We start from the raw sequence: 18,262 nt of genomic DNA, 5'->3' as shown, positions 1-18,262 counted from the left end.
ACAAGTTTATTGGCAGTGCACTGTTAGAGAATCAGTTTCACCGTAGTTGTATAAATGCAGAAAAACAAATTCTGACAATAAGTCATCTAGGAAGGAAGACTCAAAATATTTAATCCTGCATATAAGGATTTTTGAATCCTTTTGATTTTTGGCAATAACCTTTGCCTTCTTAGACAAATGGGTTTAAGCAATATATTTAAGAGTAGCTTGAGCTTCGTAGGCAGGCATTTGTAGGTCTTAAAGATAGCTGGGAAGCCTGAGGGTGAGTGAAAATCTTATGCGTAATCCTTCTGATTAGAGACAAACATTAAGTGTGTGATGCTAGACCAGTATCCACTCAGCTTTACAGTGATAAAGGAAAACAAAACATACTAATCTGCAACAAAATATACAAACAAAGACTGAGATATTTATAGCTAAATTAGCCTTAAAAATAGTCCTTCACAATTTCCTACGGGAATGTGACTCTACAGCTGGACACAGAGGGGAACAGAAGAGACACTAGACAAGGATGGGGGAGGCTTGGGGCAGCAGTAAGGAAAGAAACTGAGCCTGTATTGTAGAAGATCAGTGAAATCTTGGTACGGAGGCCATAAGACTGAGCTAATGACATCACTGGAAATGGGGAAATGTTGATGATCTCCTTCAGTCAACTTTTGCAGTCTTTCAGAAATATTTGGTTTACCTTGTGAATTTAGCTTCCTTGCTTCTCTCCCCAGTAAGAATAGCTCAAGTCGGGTTCAAAATCATGTTTTGACAAACAATTGGTTCCTTTCAGTAAATTATTTCCCCAAATCCCAGCATAGGTGAGTTTTGCTTCGTGAAGACAAGTTTAAAAACCAAGATTACACTTTAGATAAGTGATCAAATATTACTGAAATTGCAGTACTTACAAATATTTGAGATTTAGTCTCTTAGGTGTGCAGCTGAAGCATGTGTGCCCCAGCAGTGCCCTGTTTGCAGTGCAGGGTTACAATTAAGTAATATCTATTATAGAGAAGAATTCTTTGGCTGTACAACACGTAACTTTGTTTTCAAATTGCAGTAGATGAAAAGAATGCTTTGAGCTGTGTACAAAACTTTATGATTAGAGCTTGAAAAAATAGTTTTTATTTATTTTAGAAGCTTTTGGAAGAGAAGATGAGGAATAACTTTTATAACTACTCTGAAGAGCTGACATCCCATCAATTTGCTCACTCATCCGGTAATGGAAGAATCCAAGTTTGAATTTCTCCTGCTGATACAACAAGTGGGTACAACCAGGAGCTGTTAGGTTTGGACACATCTATCCCAATATTAATTTTCATACCTTCTTTAAAATATGTGATAAAAATATCAATTTTTTTTTTTTTTTCTATAAACCATTTCATTTCACGAAGGGCAAATTCTGCCCGACCAATTTTGTCATTTTTAATGATGGCATAACTGCATCAGTAGACAAGGGAAGAGACACCAATGTCATCGATCTGGACTTCAGTATGGCCTTTGACATGGTCCCCCATAAGTTCCTTCTCTCCAAATTGGAAAGATTTGATGGGTGTACTGTTCAGTGAACAAGGCACTGGCTGCAAGATTGTACCCAGAGTGGTGGTCAGTGGCTTGATGTCCAGATAGAGGTCAGTGACAAATGGTGTCTCTCAGGGGTCAGCACTGGGACCAGAGCTCATCTTCATCAGTGACATCAACAGTGAGATCGAGTGCACCATCAGCATGTCTGTAGATGACACCAAGCTGTGTGATGGAGTCAACAGACTGGAGGGACTGGTTGCTGTTCAGGCTGAGTGATAGGCCCAGGCAAACCTCATGAGGTTCAACAAAGCGAAGTGCAAGGTCTTGTACCTGGGTCATGGTAACCCCTGCTATCAGTAAAATCTTGGGAATGTAACAATAGAGTACAGCCCTGCCAAGAAGGACTTGTGGGTACAAGGACAAAGAAGCTGGACATGTGCTTTCACAGGCAAAAAAGCCAACTGTATCCTGGGCTGCATCAAAAGAAATATAGTCAGGGGGTCAAGGGAGGTGATCCTGCCCCTCTGCTCTGTGATGGTGAGCCCTCACCTAGGGTACTGCATCCAGATGTGGAGAGATGTGGACTTGCCAGAGCACATCCAGAGGAGGGCCACAAAAATGATCCAAGGGATGGAACACTTCCCCTACAAGGACAGGCTGAGAGACCTGGGGCTGTTCAGCCTGGAGAAGAGAAGGCTCTGGGAAAACCTGCTAGCTAGCTACCTTTCAATATTTAATGTGGAGCTATAGGAAAGAAGAGGACAGACTCTTTAGCAGTGTCTGTTGTGACAAGACAAGGTGAAATGGTTTCAAACTGAAAGAGAAGAGATTTAGATTGGATATAAGGAAGAAGATTTTTACTATAGGAGTAGTGAGGCACTGGGACAAGTTGCCCAGAGGGGCAATGGAAGCCCCATCCCTGGAGACATTCAGGGTCTGGGTGGATGGGGCTCTGAGCACCTGATGGAGCTGTGGGTGTCCCTGTACATTGCAGAGGAGATGGACTTAGTGACCTTTAAAGGTCTCTTCCAACTCAAAAGATTCTATGGTTTCTAAGGGAAGGAGAAAATAAAGTTAAGAATGAAGGATACATCCCCATGATGTATTATCTAAGAATGTATTCTTTTAACAAGTGCTGAGATCTGAAAATCATAACCTTTCTGAAAAATCCGTATCTTGTTGAATATCTTAGATTTCAAGATAGGGACTAACTACTGAGCTGCTATTTACTTTGCTTCAGCTGTCCTTTCTGCTGGAAACTCCAGCAAAATTTCTAAAAATATTACAGTAATAGGATTTTGTGTGGCAATTGCTTCTTTGTCTCTTCTACAGTAGGAGTAGTAAAGTCGATGTCACAGTGGGTCACTATTCTCAAAGCTTTGTCCCAGTCATTTGCAGAACTTCCAGGTGAACAACATATTCACAAAAAATAGCTAAAAAATTAGAAGATTTCTTTAACATCAATAAAACCTCTCCTAGAATTTTGCAGAACACTGATTTTTCTTGTTATTTAGAATTTTAAAACCTCAATTATTACTGTTAAGTAGTTGAAAAAAATTGAATGTTTTCCTTAATATATTCTAGAATAAAAATATTGCTCAGATATTTGAGAAAAAAAAAAGAAAAAAAAAGGATAAAAATATAAAGGTAAATTTAGATTCAAATAAATCCCTCCCAGCATTACTAAGTAGCCATCACTATATATTTTAGGTCATCAAAAAATGAACATATTTCTTTGCCAGTTTGTTACTGTATATCCCTATAACCAGACTATCTAGGATTAAATCTGAAAACAGAAATCAGATGTGCTGTAGCATTAAATGTTTAGGAAATCCTTTGCCTATGGATTATTCGTCATTCTATTATGATAAATTTAGCTGGTCAGATTCTGTTCTTATGTGAACATCACATCTGTTGACAGAGAGTGTATGAAACCTACAACACTGCTGGCTTTTAGCTCAGCATAGGATGAGAGGTGGCATTTGAAATACATTTTATCTTTTGAAAGCCATACGTTTTTCCAATAATAAATGTTGAAACAAGGTTCCCTAGGGTCATGCAATTTGTGTTCTTCCCTACTCAGCTAAAGACGATATTAAGGAGCTAAAGTAAGGAGAAATATTGTCAGTTGGCTACAGCAATGTAATATGCTTGACATCACTCTTCTGGCACTTTGGACACTTTGTTTAACATGGAAATTAACATGAACAGACTAGCTGCTGAGGACTTCCAGGTTCAGAGTTTGTTACAAGGCAGGATTGTCACGTCAGAGGCTCTCTGTGTGCCACCAGGCCAATAAATGTGGACTCACTATGGCAGTGGTGAATGGTAGGACTTTAACAGCTGGTAAAAGACCATCCCTGAAGGCGGCTGTTGTCCTTATTTGACAGGACAACAGCTGCAAACACTGAAGAGAAAGCAAAAGGTAGAAAGTCTGAAGTAAATGGGAATTAAAGCTGCCTTGTTTTAATGAAGTAGTTGAGTTACCTTTTTAGTAACATAATCATATTCCAATATTAACAGTTTGCCTAACTTTAAAACAGAAATATTAAAAATGCTTGCAAACCTACTCCTGGAGCACGAATTCCTCAAGTGTTCTCCTGGAGTGCCAGACAGCAAGGCTCTGAAAAATAAGAGGTTCTATTGAAAAGCACTTCAAAAATCTCAGGTAAAATTTGAAACTGATTTTGCTCAGGCAGGCAGAAATCACCACAGCAAGCAAAGATACGACTCCATGAGCAATATTTACTGCCATTATAATGTTCTAAATTTCTTACACTGTTTACACAGAAATAGAAATTGCACCTGCTCAGATGACCCAAGATGAAATAAGTTATCTAAGGTGGCAGTTTCTTCTCTTACCCTTTGCAGAGGTGAGGCAAAATAGAAAATGTTCTGGTGAAATATACTAGTTTGCACCCTAAGCATATACACCGTAGTAACTTGTAGCAAGCGCTTTCATCAGTTGATATATTGAAAGAAGTAGCAGATGTAGGGTATCAGATTGGTGCTGAAGTACATTTTTAAATGGACAACAAATGAGTAAGCAATCAAAGAGCAGTACACAATGCCAAACTTTAAAACATTTGCCCAAATGACCCAAAGTAGATCTTCAGAACTCTACAGATTACACAGAGAAATCCCAATGGTTTTATCAAAACTTTCTAAAGCATCATTTCAAAATTCTCTGCAATTTTTCAAAAATTTCAGCCCAGAAAATAAAGGTGGGAACTAAAGAACTAGCTGCATTTCAACCTTGCTCCCAGATCTCTGTAACCAAACTTTTTTTAGCTTTTGTTTCATTTATTGAACACTAAAACTGATCATAGGGCAACATTTTACCATCATCAATTTTATTTCTGAAAAATCATGGAACATGGAGACAGCTTTTCATTAAGATATTTTAATTCAAATAGTTATCCTCATTACTAGCTAGGGATATTACATTTCAGTCCTCTGAAGGTGTTCAATAGCTTATAGTTTTAACAGCTTTAGTTCTGGTATTTCCAAAGCTATCAGTTCAAGCATCAAGATTTAAATTAGAAGATGGAATTTCACAGATGAAAATATTAGGATAATTCTATCAGCTGTCATACTGAAATGCGTATACATACAGAATTATGTACTATGTCAGATTGAAACAGTCCATCAGAAAATGTTAGAAGGTATATATAATGACTTGCTTCCCAACTGGATTCCCACAAGAACCTTAACTAAAAATCTTAAGTCCGTTTTTTTTAACAATGCACTTTTGCATTTTTAATCATTTCCAATTCTTCATAGTAGCATTTTCCATTCAGCTATGCAATATAGTGTCACATACATAATATTTTATAAGAGACAGCTTCTCTTTTGCTTTGGGATTTGAATTCACAATTGTTTTGATTTATTAGATGATAAACCTTTTCCAATGCTTTTTCTGTTTAAAAAGAGATCTGTAAATAACCAATCCAATATGAAAAATGCTAAACAGCTCCTTTGAAATTCTAATGGAGATTGGCTTTGGTTATGTTATCACCCACTGCAGAATCTTTGTGATGATACTTTATCTGTATATCTGGAATGTATAGGAATGTAGCCTGAAAATGTGTATGTATTTCTATGCTGGTCTGCTGGGACATAAAAATTTCAGTTGGGTGCAGATAGCATGTAAATGTTGGATTTAGAAACAGAAAAAAATTATTTTACAATATCTAGGGCTTACAAATTTTAGTTTAATATTCAGAGATGTTTGCTGCTAAATGTTTCCTTGTCTTTTTTTCTTATTGTTAAATGTTTAATTATTTCAGATCTGTTATCTTGCTGGTTCAGGCTTCCCAACTCTCAAATCATCACTGAAGAAACCTTGCTGCAAAGCTTAATTCCAGCTACTCCTCATTTCCTGCCTCTGCCATTTTCTGCCTGTGTTTGTTACATGGCAGGTAAATATCATGGCATGCCTTGATGTCAGCAACCTAGTTGAGATGGAGCTAGGACTAACTGGGCCATGCATCTTGATTCTCAAATTTAAACCTCTAGCTCTAACATAAACTCAACTCCTAAACCACTAATCCTTCCTAATTAATCCACTGTTTTCTCCAGTTTTCTACAGACTCCATCTTCTGCAATTTAGCAGACTTTGTTCCACCAGTCCTCACTGTATGGGCTATGATCAAGGTTTGTCTGGCTTGGAAGTTCTTTTCTCCTTGACAGCCTCATCAGTTTTCCAGGCTTGCCATTCCTCAGAACTATGCCTGGCTTTGCCATCACTAATTCAACATTTCCAGAATGCAGTGAAGGGCTTACTTACTAATGAGAACTTGAATTTCTGGGAGATTAAGCTTTTAACTACGAGGTGGCTGGAAGAGTTCCAACTCATAACAACTAACACTCATCTGTACAACATTTCAAAATGCCCCTTCTATGGAACAAACCCTATATCCAAGTGTGTGAAAGCCCAGATGCAAGTTCATAGAATCACAGAATCATAGAATGGCTTGGGTGGAAAGGGACCCCAAACATAGCTAAGTATTTCCAAGATTGAGAAGGAAAAGCATGACTGAATTATCAGAATGCATAAAACAAGTAATGGCTAATTTGGGACTAAAGAAAATCTCAGTGTTCATTTTAGGAATGTCAAAAGAGGATTCCTCCCCTACCTTGATTTCACCTGCACAGGTCTCAGGTAAATGAATTCTTCTAAAAATGTATACCTTGAGAAAGATATTCAGATTCAGCCTGACCTGGTCCTAAGGAGGGACACACTGTTGTGTTCTCACATTGACACATTCACTATTGATTTCCAGAATTGGTATGTAACCCAATGAACCTTTCTAAACTTCTAAAACAACACTCAGGTCTTGATTTTCCCAAATTCATAAGATATACTGAAGAAGAAGAAAAACTGAATTCCTAGTATAGTATAAGCTGTTTGACTAGAAACTGAACTGAATTCTTCAGTCTGTTTTCTAACTTCTAGAATCTGTGGACAAGACATCACAAAAATATGTAAGACACAGCATTCCTTAACATCTTGCCATTGTACTTGTTCACCTTCAAAATTCCCACCCATTTCCTTAAGCTCTCTTTTATGTCACAAGAACTTTGCAAAGGGCTTGGACATCGTTGCCAAACACAGAATAAAGCATAGTGTCTTTTGCTCTTACCTCCAGAGCCACAATATGAGAAGCTTCTGGCACTCTGATGTTCTGTCAGATTTTAATGCGAACCCTGGAAGTTCATGGACACGACGCTGTACAATCTGAAGAAGATAAATCACATTTACTTCAAGCCAGCTGACAGCAGTTTAAGCAGCTGCAATCATCAACCACCAAGGGAGTTTCTTCTTTTATCTTACTAAATGCAAAAGTATACCAGGAACTGGTAATATCACTGTACTATCAGGAGTCCTGCTTTTACATAAATATCAGCAAGCGGTAAGTAAATTCTGTTGACGAAATGTAATAAAACAAAGACGGTTTCAAATATGACCATTCCCTGATGCATTCCGTAGCCCCGTCTTACTCACTTATTGCATGCTGCTGAGATTATAAGGTTTGCTTTTATCTGTCAGAAATCAATATTTCAAACATCGGATAAAAGAGGAAATTGAACTGGGAATAGGCTGAAGTGCTGTAAAAACTACAAAGCACAATTATCAAAAAGCACTTAAAGTACTTAATAGGACACACATATAAAAATGCTCAAATTAATGTCAGGGAACTATAATGAGAACTTTTTCTATGCTTTTTGATCCAAATGCAATGTAATTCGAGTGCTGCTTGGTCAGTCAATACAGTTTTCAATTTATATGAAACCCTAAGGATTTCTAGCAATCCATTTGCTAGACCTGAGCCATTACATATGATTGGTTAATATTTCAATTTATTGAAAATACATTATTTTGTGTAAAGTGTTTAAGTTGTTGAGGTTTAACCATTATAAACAGTTATGATAAAAATAGATCTTTGGGTAAACAGCGACTTTACAGTCAAGCTTTTAATAAATACTGGTATAACTAGAAAATTGGATTTTAAAGGGAATAGACATCATAAGGAAAAACTGCAAATATGAAGTAGTGAGATGAGAGGGAAATGGTATATACAACCAATCTTTATCAACATGCATTAAGCTGAGAAAAGACTTTGTAAAATGTTGGAAGCAGTTGTTATTTTATGCAAAAAAGTTCGCCATTAACTTTGCCACTTTCCCCTTCATTTATCATCTTTAATGCTATTGAGCTGGAGGTCCTTACAAAACTCCATTCCCGATCTGCAGTGTGTACGTGTCTGAATGCACTTATGAGAATCTACAGGAAATACGTTGTGTGGCCTTATGTAATTTGATATGAAATAAGAGCTGCAACACACAATGGAATTATAGCTATGATTTGAGCAAGCAAGGCGCATAATAACTAAATAATTGTACCAAACTTTATCACTATTTTCTTTACTTTTAGTGAGGAACAACAAGGGCTTATTGGAAAACTTTTAAGAAAAAAGAATTAGGAAAAAATTTTCTTAACACTTGTATTTCACTTTCATACATTAGCCATTACACATTTTCCATATAAGCAAAACTTAGCACAGTCACAGTTAAAAGGTGCATCTTATTGGAACTACAGCAATCTCCCTGAGCTTTGAATCAGACTATGGTTTCCATTAACAGACAAAATATTTCACTAGACCAATATCTTCTCATATCCTCCTCACTCAAGTTTTGGGCTTAATTCAATTATTGCTTAACAGAATTACTCTTTTTTATGCTTCTTTCATCCAGGCTAAGTCCAAATTCCTTTGTGTCTTCCATTTTCTAGATGCAAAATTTCATTTCAGCCCCTAGAACTTCAATTTGGGTCATAATCTATTGTCTTAAATTCATTCTCCCCATCTTTCATGGTTTTTCATGTATCTTCCCCTTTCCTGCTTGTATGCTCATTATTCTTTCCTCAGCTCCCAACCCGATATATTGATGCAACAAACAATGCTAACTTAGCATGTCATATCATTCTCTTATCTATCTGTACCATACCTATTTCAATAACTATCATGTATATCTATATCTATCTACTATTTCTGTTTTTCTCATGTTTATTTGATATGAGTTGACTTCCCTATGTCAATTTTGAAGATTGTCACATCTTAATATTTCACAGCTTTCCTAAACACTTGCTTTCACTTTACTTCCATGAGCTAAAAGGATTAAGTGGTGATGCAAATTAAATAAATTTAAAAGAAGGTATTGATATTTCACATAACCGATTATTTCTAGCATTCTTTGAACATTTTAAATATGTAACCAAAGAACAAAGTATGAATAGCAATAGAAAAATAATATATTTGCATACACAAAAAGAAAAGTGAATATGATATTTTCCAGAAAAAGGACTCCCAGGTCTGGAATGGCATTATAGGCAGGAAGAAGAATGGATAAGGGTTATCATAGTGAGCGAAGATTCCCGTCTCTGTCCAAGAAGTCTTTTGCGACTTCAGATGAATCAGACCCTCATTCTGTGAAACAGTTATAATATTCTCTCAGACTGTGCAGTTTCAGGTCTGGTTAGGCCACTTAGCATTTTTTTGAGCATATAGGGTGTTAGAATAATGCAGCTGATGTAGACACTGATTGACTTGTGCAATTCGCAGATACAAAAGGAGTCAAGAACATTTGTGAACTTAGCTGCATGGTATATAGCAAAAATCTGTTTCTGTAATTCTAGTTTTGTGTATGTTAAGTGAACACAATTAAATTGGAGGAACTGAGAAATAAATCCACAGAGTTTTCATGTGTGAAACCAATGTTGACAAGACAAAGGATAAATAGATTAATTCATCTGGACACCATATTTACTTGAATTCTTTCTGATGATGTCTTAAGTTTTTAAATTTCCTGAATCAACAAACAGAGCATATACCTTTTCAAATAATAAATATTTTCAAATAACAAAATAATAAAAAAATACTTTGTTTTAAAAAATGGTCTAAGTGAAAACCATAATATGATCTGGTAAGGCAATTGTACTTAAAGCAGTTGTACATTATTGTATAATGCATTTTACAGAAGCTTCCTCTATTGAACTTTATTGTATTTTTTCCTTCAATTATTAAATATAGAGGCTCAACCTCAAAAGCAAATGTACTTGTCTTTACATGCACTTGAATTGTTACTGCCATTTAAAACTAATCAATGTTTTCTTTAGTGCCATAATAGCTTGTTTGCAAAGCACCTCTTTTAGAAAAATTTACACTGCATTCAGAAAGAAAACATGTTATACATACTAAGAAAGATTCTTCATAAAGAGAAAGAAGGTTTAATTCGTACCCAAAAGTTTAGTGCAATGAAACTAACCTGAAAATTGTGCAAAAAGAGAGTTGTTATACCAGGGTGTTGATATATTCAAGGAACAATTATGTATTGTATACTTTCCTTACATCTCCAGAGTGACTTGAAAGGGCTTGCCATATATGTGGTGAATATATATATAAATGCATTCTAGAGTTTATTATGTATACAGTTATTTTAGACCTATATGGTTAAAGGGAAATGGTTAAAACAGGGAAACGGTTCAAATCTTACTACTACCAGAGTTGAAATACACCTGGAAGTTCAATTGCAAAAAACTCATAGGACACCAAGGTCCCAACAGTGGTGGAAAGCCCAAGCTGCTTCAGTGAAGTGGCTTCAATATATGCACTGACAGTACAGTTCGACACAAGCAGGAAGGTGCACACCACTTTGCTGTGGGAATATAATGGCAGTTTCTAGATTAGTCTGTCTGGACTCCAGAAGGAGTTCAGAGAAACAAAGTTAAACAAGATGAGTAGCCTGAATGTCTCAAGTTCTGCATTTATTCAACAACCACAAATCTTAATGAAGGACAAATGAAGCTTGCACAGAACTCACATATAGGTTTTATTGTTTCTAAATGTAAGTATTAGATCAATAAACACACCAAGTACAGTTCAAGCTATAAAACCTTTGGTGCCAGTAGGGTAGCAAGTCTATCCCTAGGATGAAAGTTATAAAAGGAAGTTAATGGAGATTATAATAATTGAACATTAGTAAATAAATGCCTATGATCACATCTGAGAAGCTGATAAAGTTCATGCCATGTATCTTGTTTGGTTTCGTGGTGATACTATTGTAATTCTGCAATATGTTTGGTTTATTCTGTTTGGAACACAGACTTCTCCATTACAACTCTGTCTCAGGTGATACCATCTGGCTACATTTCTGAAGTCTCTATGCCTAACTTGTTCTCTGTTTAATCTTGGCAATACTAATAGTTGTAGCAGGTGATTTACTTCCCAATACTACCCCTGAAAAGATGCAGTGTCAAGCTGTTCTTCAAAACTTTGGAGGTTGGCATATATTTGTTGATGGCATCCAAGCACTTTAGCTAACATAACTGCAATGTAAATTGGGTAACTGTAAATTGAGTAACTGCATGCAAGGGTAAATACAATTAGCACTTGCAAAAATTAGATGGGGGCAAACTGTTGCCTAATATAAAAACAAGCAGGGGATTGTGGCTCTGCATTCACTTCCCCTTCTACATACAATATATTTTGGAAAATCTGACTCTACTACAAAATTAATGACCAAAATTGACAAATTAAATGGATGTAGATTTTGAATCACATGGACAACACGATTTTCATCTGACCAGACAGTTCACAGACAGAATAACAGTTTGTAGACTTACAAAATGTATAGGGTTCAAAAATATGCATAGTTCAAAGTGAGATAAGAAACAAGAAATAGGCAAAATGGAACTAGTTGAAACTTTTGATTTTTTTGACTAATAAAGCATTCTGAGGAATACAGAGTGCCAAGCCTTACTAAAAATAAAAAACAGAATTACAATCCAAAGCATTCGACTGAATGACTGTGCACAAAGTAATGCAGTTACCTGCACCAAAGCGTTTGCCACCAATTGCTGAACAGACTGAAGTCTCGCTCCTTTGCTAAATTACATGTTTCAGAATTAATCCTGTAGCCTGCAGCAGGTAGCAGATGCTTTATAGGGCAACTTACTGCAGACAGTCACCTATTACTGCTCATTATTTAATAGCATTACTTTAACTCCACTGTGATTGCCTTCACTGTTTCTCTTATAGGTTCATGTTTTCACTGTTCTTTTCCAAGGCTTCACATCTGCTTCCAGAAAATTACACTGACTCCATTTAGAGCAGTGTATAACAAACAGCAGCTATATATATAGTATATATATGTATTCTGTACAATTTCTCCTAGATGAGCTTATACTGCAAGCATGAATTCCTTTTCTTATTAATGAGTTACCATGAGATCTCAGCTAAGTAACTGTTTACATGTTTACAATATTACTCACTGGCAGTGTCATGCAGTGCAAAGGGAAAACATGCAACTTACGACAAAAAAGATCTAAGATTCCAAGAAATTACTAAATCATGTTATGGGAAAAACAATCCAGTTTTGGAAACTTGGAAAACTTTGGAAAGAGGCAGAAGTTGTAACGTAGGGCAAAGTCTATAGCAGAAAAGACAAAGGTGAGTAATTTTCTATGTATTTACTAACCTAGAAATTGCAGAGAGACTGCTGCACCTGTGAGCCAATCATCTGAGGAAAGTTTCATGCAATTAGAGTTTTATTTAATTTCTGCTAAGCCTAATTTCTTCTTTAATAAGATGAGAATGTTCTTTCTCTTCGGTGAGTCTCACTGTTTCTGTGAATATGATTTTGATTTGGTTCTTCTCCATGTATTTACAAAAATGACAATTGAAAAAGCTTGCCCATTTCAGAAAATTCAATGAACTCAGTGAGGTTATCCAATTTTTTTTTTCAATTCTAACTGGAAAAAAAAAATTGTTTCAAATTCTTTTATAGCATTAAAAATCTTCTAAGCAGCTGCTGTGTTATACATAATGCTATTTCCTTCAAAAGTTTTAAATTGCATTTTTTGTACACTTTTGTCCACGTATTGGTAATCTATTATTTTTAACATCAAGAATGCATGCCTAGTATTTTATATTTGAAATCTTGTAAACAAATTAATAGTAGGCAACAGAATGTAGTTTTATTTTACCAGTTTACTGTACCTAAATGTTGATGCTATGTAGCTCCCCACTGAGAACTTTGGTGTGGCCACAGGTCCCACAGTATCTCATACATGGACCTGTACATTTTCATCCTGCTACTTCAGTCTCAGTATTTGTTCTTATCATAGTTTTGTTATGCCAAAAGTAGGACAAGTTAAGAGTAGCAAAAATCAAACTTCCCCTGAACATTAGGAATATATGGAAATGCATCCAAATGTATTTTGTACTGAATTACATTCCCAGTCCTGAAAACAGCTTCCAACCTGGGGCCTAAATGCATGAGCCAGTCTGACCTTCATGCAAGCTCCCTGTGAAACATCTCCTCAACTGAAACAGAGACTAATAAAACTAACCATTCACCAGAGCATTTACTGCATAGCAGTGCACTCGTACATTACAGAAATCAGTTAATCCTCCAATTTCTTGATTATCCAAGATTATCTTTCCAGCCACTCTTTAATTAAGTATATCATTAAGTATCACTAAAAAATTATATACATGCTTTTTAATGTTCACATTGTTAATTATAACGTCTTTACTCACAGACAGTGATTAATATGAATTTTACCTTCCAGTTTTATTACAAAGACATTTTAGAACAGCTATTGAAAGAAAACGAATAATTTAATTTCCACAAGTGATATTTTAAATTTTGATTCACTTATAATAATCAAACATTTACTTAAAGGTTTTAAATAAGGTGATTGAAAAATGAATCCCTTGATTTTTCCATTCTTCTCTGCCCTGACTAAAATAAAGGCAGCTCAAAATTATAGATTATTCCCCCTCTTTAAACAAGGCACAAAATGGTGAGACAGTGCTGGGTAGTGGCACAGTAGTAATGGATTATGCAGATTTTTCTATCCTGGGTCACTGTTATCAATCTGATCCAAGAAATCAGTGATGAAATGTCATGTCATTTTGTGCATGAAATCCTGACCCTGTTAGGTCAATGGCAAAACATCACTGTTGCCAGGATTTTCACCTTTTGAATCTCTAGTGTGCAAAAAGAATAAATCTGTCCACTGACTTTAATAGCAGTTATACTAAGTTCAAGGTCTGAATTTTTAAAAGCCTTTAGGTGCCGTATCACTCACGCTTTGAGCCTAAGAGGACAGGAAAATGCTAAACAAGCGTTCTTTCTACAAGTAGGTTCTTGAAGATGGATGTGATTGGGAAGGAGTCCTAAAGCAAAGTATTAAACAGTGTTGCCACCATAAGCGTAAGTCGTATCTGGTCCAATATGGGCTTCCTCTCACTGGATGGAGAGAGATCTGCACCTCGGAGCTGACTCACAGCAGCTGCCAGCTGAGCCATCCAGTGTCAGCATGGTCCAAACATCATTGCCTAAAGCACATCAATAAGGAAACACCAAAGGAAGAAACATGCCTTTAAATCCAATTCATTTCAGCAGTAAGGCTCAACCATTTGGAAACCACCATTTGAGATATTTTCATGAGCATATGCCTATGACTTTTCCAGAACCAAGCAGACCTCAGTTTTTAAAAGTGAGGCTGGAGAAACTGTCAGCAAGTACTCTCCTAATCTTTTCATCTAGCGATGATATTGGCCAGAGGAATTATAAGACACTGATTTTATTGCCCTTGTTTACCAGATAAACATACATCCCCTTGTTCCTCTGTCTGGATTACTCCACTCCACTAGGCTGAGCTCTGGATAAGGGCTGTTTCTACCACATTTATTCACTTATCTTGCCTCTTTCTACGAAAGCAAAATCCTTATCCCAAATGACAGGAGGTTCAAAACCTCTTAGATTACTGTGTTTGCCCTCGAGAAAATTAGCACAGATTCTGATTGCATGCTGCCTTTTGTCTAGTCTGGCTAGTCATCATCCCTAGAACATTTGTCACTACATATTGTGAGTTCTCAAAAGCACAGGGATAGTAACTCTTCCTTTGTGTCAAATGACTAAAGTCAAACTAACAAAACAGAAAAAGTCATCAAGCATCCTTTCTTGAGTGATTAATTAAAACAAAATCCTTACCTACTCCCTGAAAGCATGCGGATATAGCTTATTTTATTTCATTCTATTTTCTAGCAGTTGTTTTGCAGAAACAAGACTGCAAGTCATTTTTAAACACCGGTTTCAGGACCTCAACTATCAAACGTTGAATTTTTACCACCTTGAAAATCTTTGAGTCTGAAAAAACATCAGAATAGGAGCAAAATGAACAATAATAATTTTGAGTGTTTTTAAGAAATGAAACAAATTCACACTGTTAAATAATTTGTTCATGCTCTCCAAAAATACTAAGGTACATAAATATAAAAATGATGTCTTTCTGTAATGTATGCTTTCCAGAGATATTTCACTTATATTAATGCATAGTTCAGGCATGTGTTCCTAACAGTATTTAGCTATGCTGAAAACCACTGAGGAATTAAACTGGATGAAAGCATGCTGAATAAGTTGTTGGAGGTTTAATTACCTTTTCCTTTTTTCTCTTTAGTGGGAGTTCTGAATTCTGGAGGAGTAAAACTCCAGTCTCTACTGTATTGAAATGATATTTTTTTAGCACTTCAATCATTGTCTCTACTTGACTAAGACATTTCTGTGCTAAAGCAGGTGCATTTACTTTTCAAGTATTATTTTACTAATCAATTGAAAAATTACCTCCATGAATGACAGAAGTGCAGACCTTTAGAGTATTTCATTAAAAGAAGCAAACATTAATTACAAATCCAGCCCAACCTTTGCAGACATAAATTATGGGACGGATCTATTTTCTTCCTCCATGCTTAATTGCACGCTGCGACTAGCTCTTCAAATTATTATCTCCAAGGCATGAATGAAATTAGAATGGATTTGATGATATTCTCAAGACATATTTGTACCTAAATAATTTGGCCATTACTCTCTGGTCATATAGGAAAAGTTAGATGAAAGAACTTTAAGCCTCTGAATGGTGGCTAGATTGCCATGAAAAAAAAAAAAAGGGAAGTGAAAAATAGATTTGGAATCATAAAATCTTTTCAGACAAGGCAGTCTAATTGCAAGTTTAACAGTGGAATAGTTAAGTATGTTTATTCTAATAATTCTAAAATTCTAATAATTTCAGTTGATTGTAACTATCTGAGGCATTCTTTTCATTTCAAGAAAAATAACTATTTATCTAGTGAAGAAAACACCTTTCCCAAATAATTAAGAAGGCTGAAATTTTGATTTCAGAGTAGCCATATGCTGAAGTATTTGTGATCAAACTGCTGAAAGATAAATGAGTAAAGTGACATTCTTTGTTCACTGAAAACTGATTTTGAAGTCGGCATGTTTGTAAATATAAAGTAGAATTTCAAAGACATTCAACAGTGTTCAAACTTCCAATTTTACAACTCTTTCTGTTTTCAAAGGCAGAAGCATGCAAGAGGTAATTCTTGTGATGGACTGACATAAATTATCATAGAGAAATATTCCCTTTCAGTTTCTAAACTCTTGGCTCTGTAAGTCACAAAGAGAAGGAACAAAACAAAATTCAAAATTGAACATGCATAAAACTCAAATTAGCACAAAACTATCTGGTAAGTCTCAGTGTGACTCAAAACTGATCCTGAAAACTTAAGATACGGATTTTTTCCAGGTCTTTGTTTCCAGTAATTTAAAAGGTAATTCCTGCAGTAAATAAACAGCATTGTATACATGTAGATGACAGAAGGTACAATTTACTGTGACAGCAAGTGAGGAATAGATGTAAAATGCATGTGTATTTTTCTTAATACTGTGATGAAAGCAGAAATATTTATTGTAAAAACATATCTAGCAATTAACATTTTGTATTGGAAATAGCAAGCCTACTTCTCTAAGAACCACAGCCTTTACACACAGTGTGGACAAAGGAGTCAGAACAACAAATCCCCAATGTTTTTACTGTCCTTCTACCAAGGAGGTTAATCATTTGGCACCGCACACTTAAAAAAAAAAAAAGTAGATAATGACTTGCTTGTAGTTTAATTTACTTGTGTCATGATACAATAAACACCAAACTGAGTTCTCACAGAGTATTAATCATTAACCTAGGACAGGACTTTAGCTTAAAGTGCACTCCTTCATTTTTGATATGTTTCATGAATACATTTGTAGATATTTTAACTACAGTTTCAAAGATGCTGAAGAGATAAACAAGTCCAAGGCCCCTCAAGAGCCAAGTTTTTTGTCTTGTCACCTTTTAACTTTTGGACATAATATAACCACTCAGCCCGGTTGCCAGAACAGTCTCTGAAGACAGAACAGAAGCTCTGCAATAAGGATTGTGGGAGGTACAGTGGAGGCACAGCTCAGTTTTGGAGAGCTCATTTGTGTAAGACAGTGTGCAAAGAGCAGGGCAGCAGTGCCCAAGTAAGGCAAAATAATCTGATCTGGTACCTGTTTTTTTCCCAGATTTTCTATTGTGACAGACTGCTCAGACCCATGATGAAGCATTCCTGGTACTGAGCTGAAGATACTGTAAAAGCATTTGAAGATTACCTAAAACATATATTCTGGTTCACAAAAATTAGAAATAATTGGTCCAGCAGGGAGAAGACTTCACGGTCTTCATAGTTGTTCATGTCTTCTCTAGGAGAAGGAAAAGTGAGAAATCCTACTTCCTCATTTGGATTTTGGAAGTATTCACATTCTCTTTCTTCTCTGTGGTATTTCATCCTAACTGAAAAGTTTCCCAGGGTCTGGGAAAAAGCAGTCAAGCAGAAGACCACTGGGGACAGGATGAACCTTTTAACTATATTGCCTGAGAAAGGCAGTACTGGCCAATCTGTTTCTGGGAATCATAATATCATCAGTAACCTATTTGCTCTGGAATCTAAACCACCTGCATCTAAAATGCATGTAAACATGATATGGGGATCTGCCTTCTTTGTTACAGCCTGTAACATACAGATCATTTTTAATGGATCTGGGCAAATTCCTTATTCTTCATAATATACCATGCAAATCATAACAACATTTAAACAACTGTGGTGATTATTTTTATCCTCCCTAAAGCCATTCAATTCAAATATTTCATCCAGAACTTGTCGTTAATGAACATGCACTTTATATTTCTGTAGAAAGAAAATAATCACAATGACTGCTTTTCAACATCTTGCAGCTTACATATAGTTTCTTGTACATATAAGGTATCATATACAGCACCAGTATAATGTATAAAATTGAGAAAGGTTGGTGAAGGCAGGAAATCAGT

General features: G+C 35.8%; 1 protein-coding gene across 4 annotated transcripts in view; it reads right to left on the bottom strand.

Moving 5' to 3' along the window:
• The window catches only part of LOC149916129 (uncharacterized), a 214,057-nt gene that overhangs the window by 71,969 nt on the left and 123,826 nt on the right, over window positions 1–18,262 (bottom strand). For all 4 annotated transcript variants that reach the window (XR_016470890.1, XR_016470891.1, XM_090149923.1 and 1 more), the window contains exons 5-6: window positions 7,155–7,249; window positions 4,076–4,132 (exon numbers count right to left, since the gene is read on the bottom strand). The gene's annotated coding sequence lies outside the window, so the exon portion shown is untranslated. The remainder of the gene's footprint in view (window positions 1–4,075; window positions 4,133–7,154; window positions 7,250–18,262) is intronic.

Source organism: Phasianus colchicus, chromosome 13 (genome assembly GCF_987193195.1).
Source record: "Phasianus colchicus chromosome 13, bPhaCol1.hap1.1, whole genome shotgun sequence".
Taxonomy (NCBI): Eukaryota; Metazoa; Chordata; class Aves; order Galliformes; family Phasianidae; genus Phasianus; species Phasianus colchicus.
Note: the sequence above shows the minus strand (reverse complement) of the source record. Positions and strands in the feature narration are given on the sequence as shown.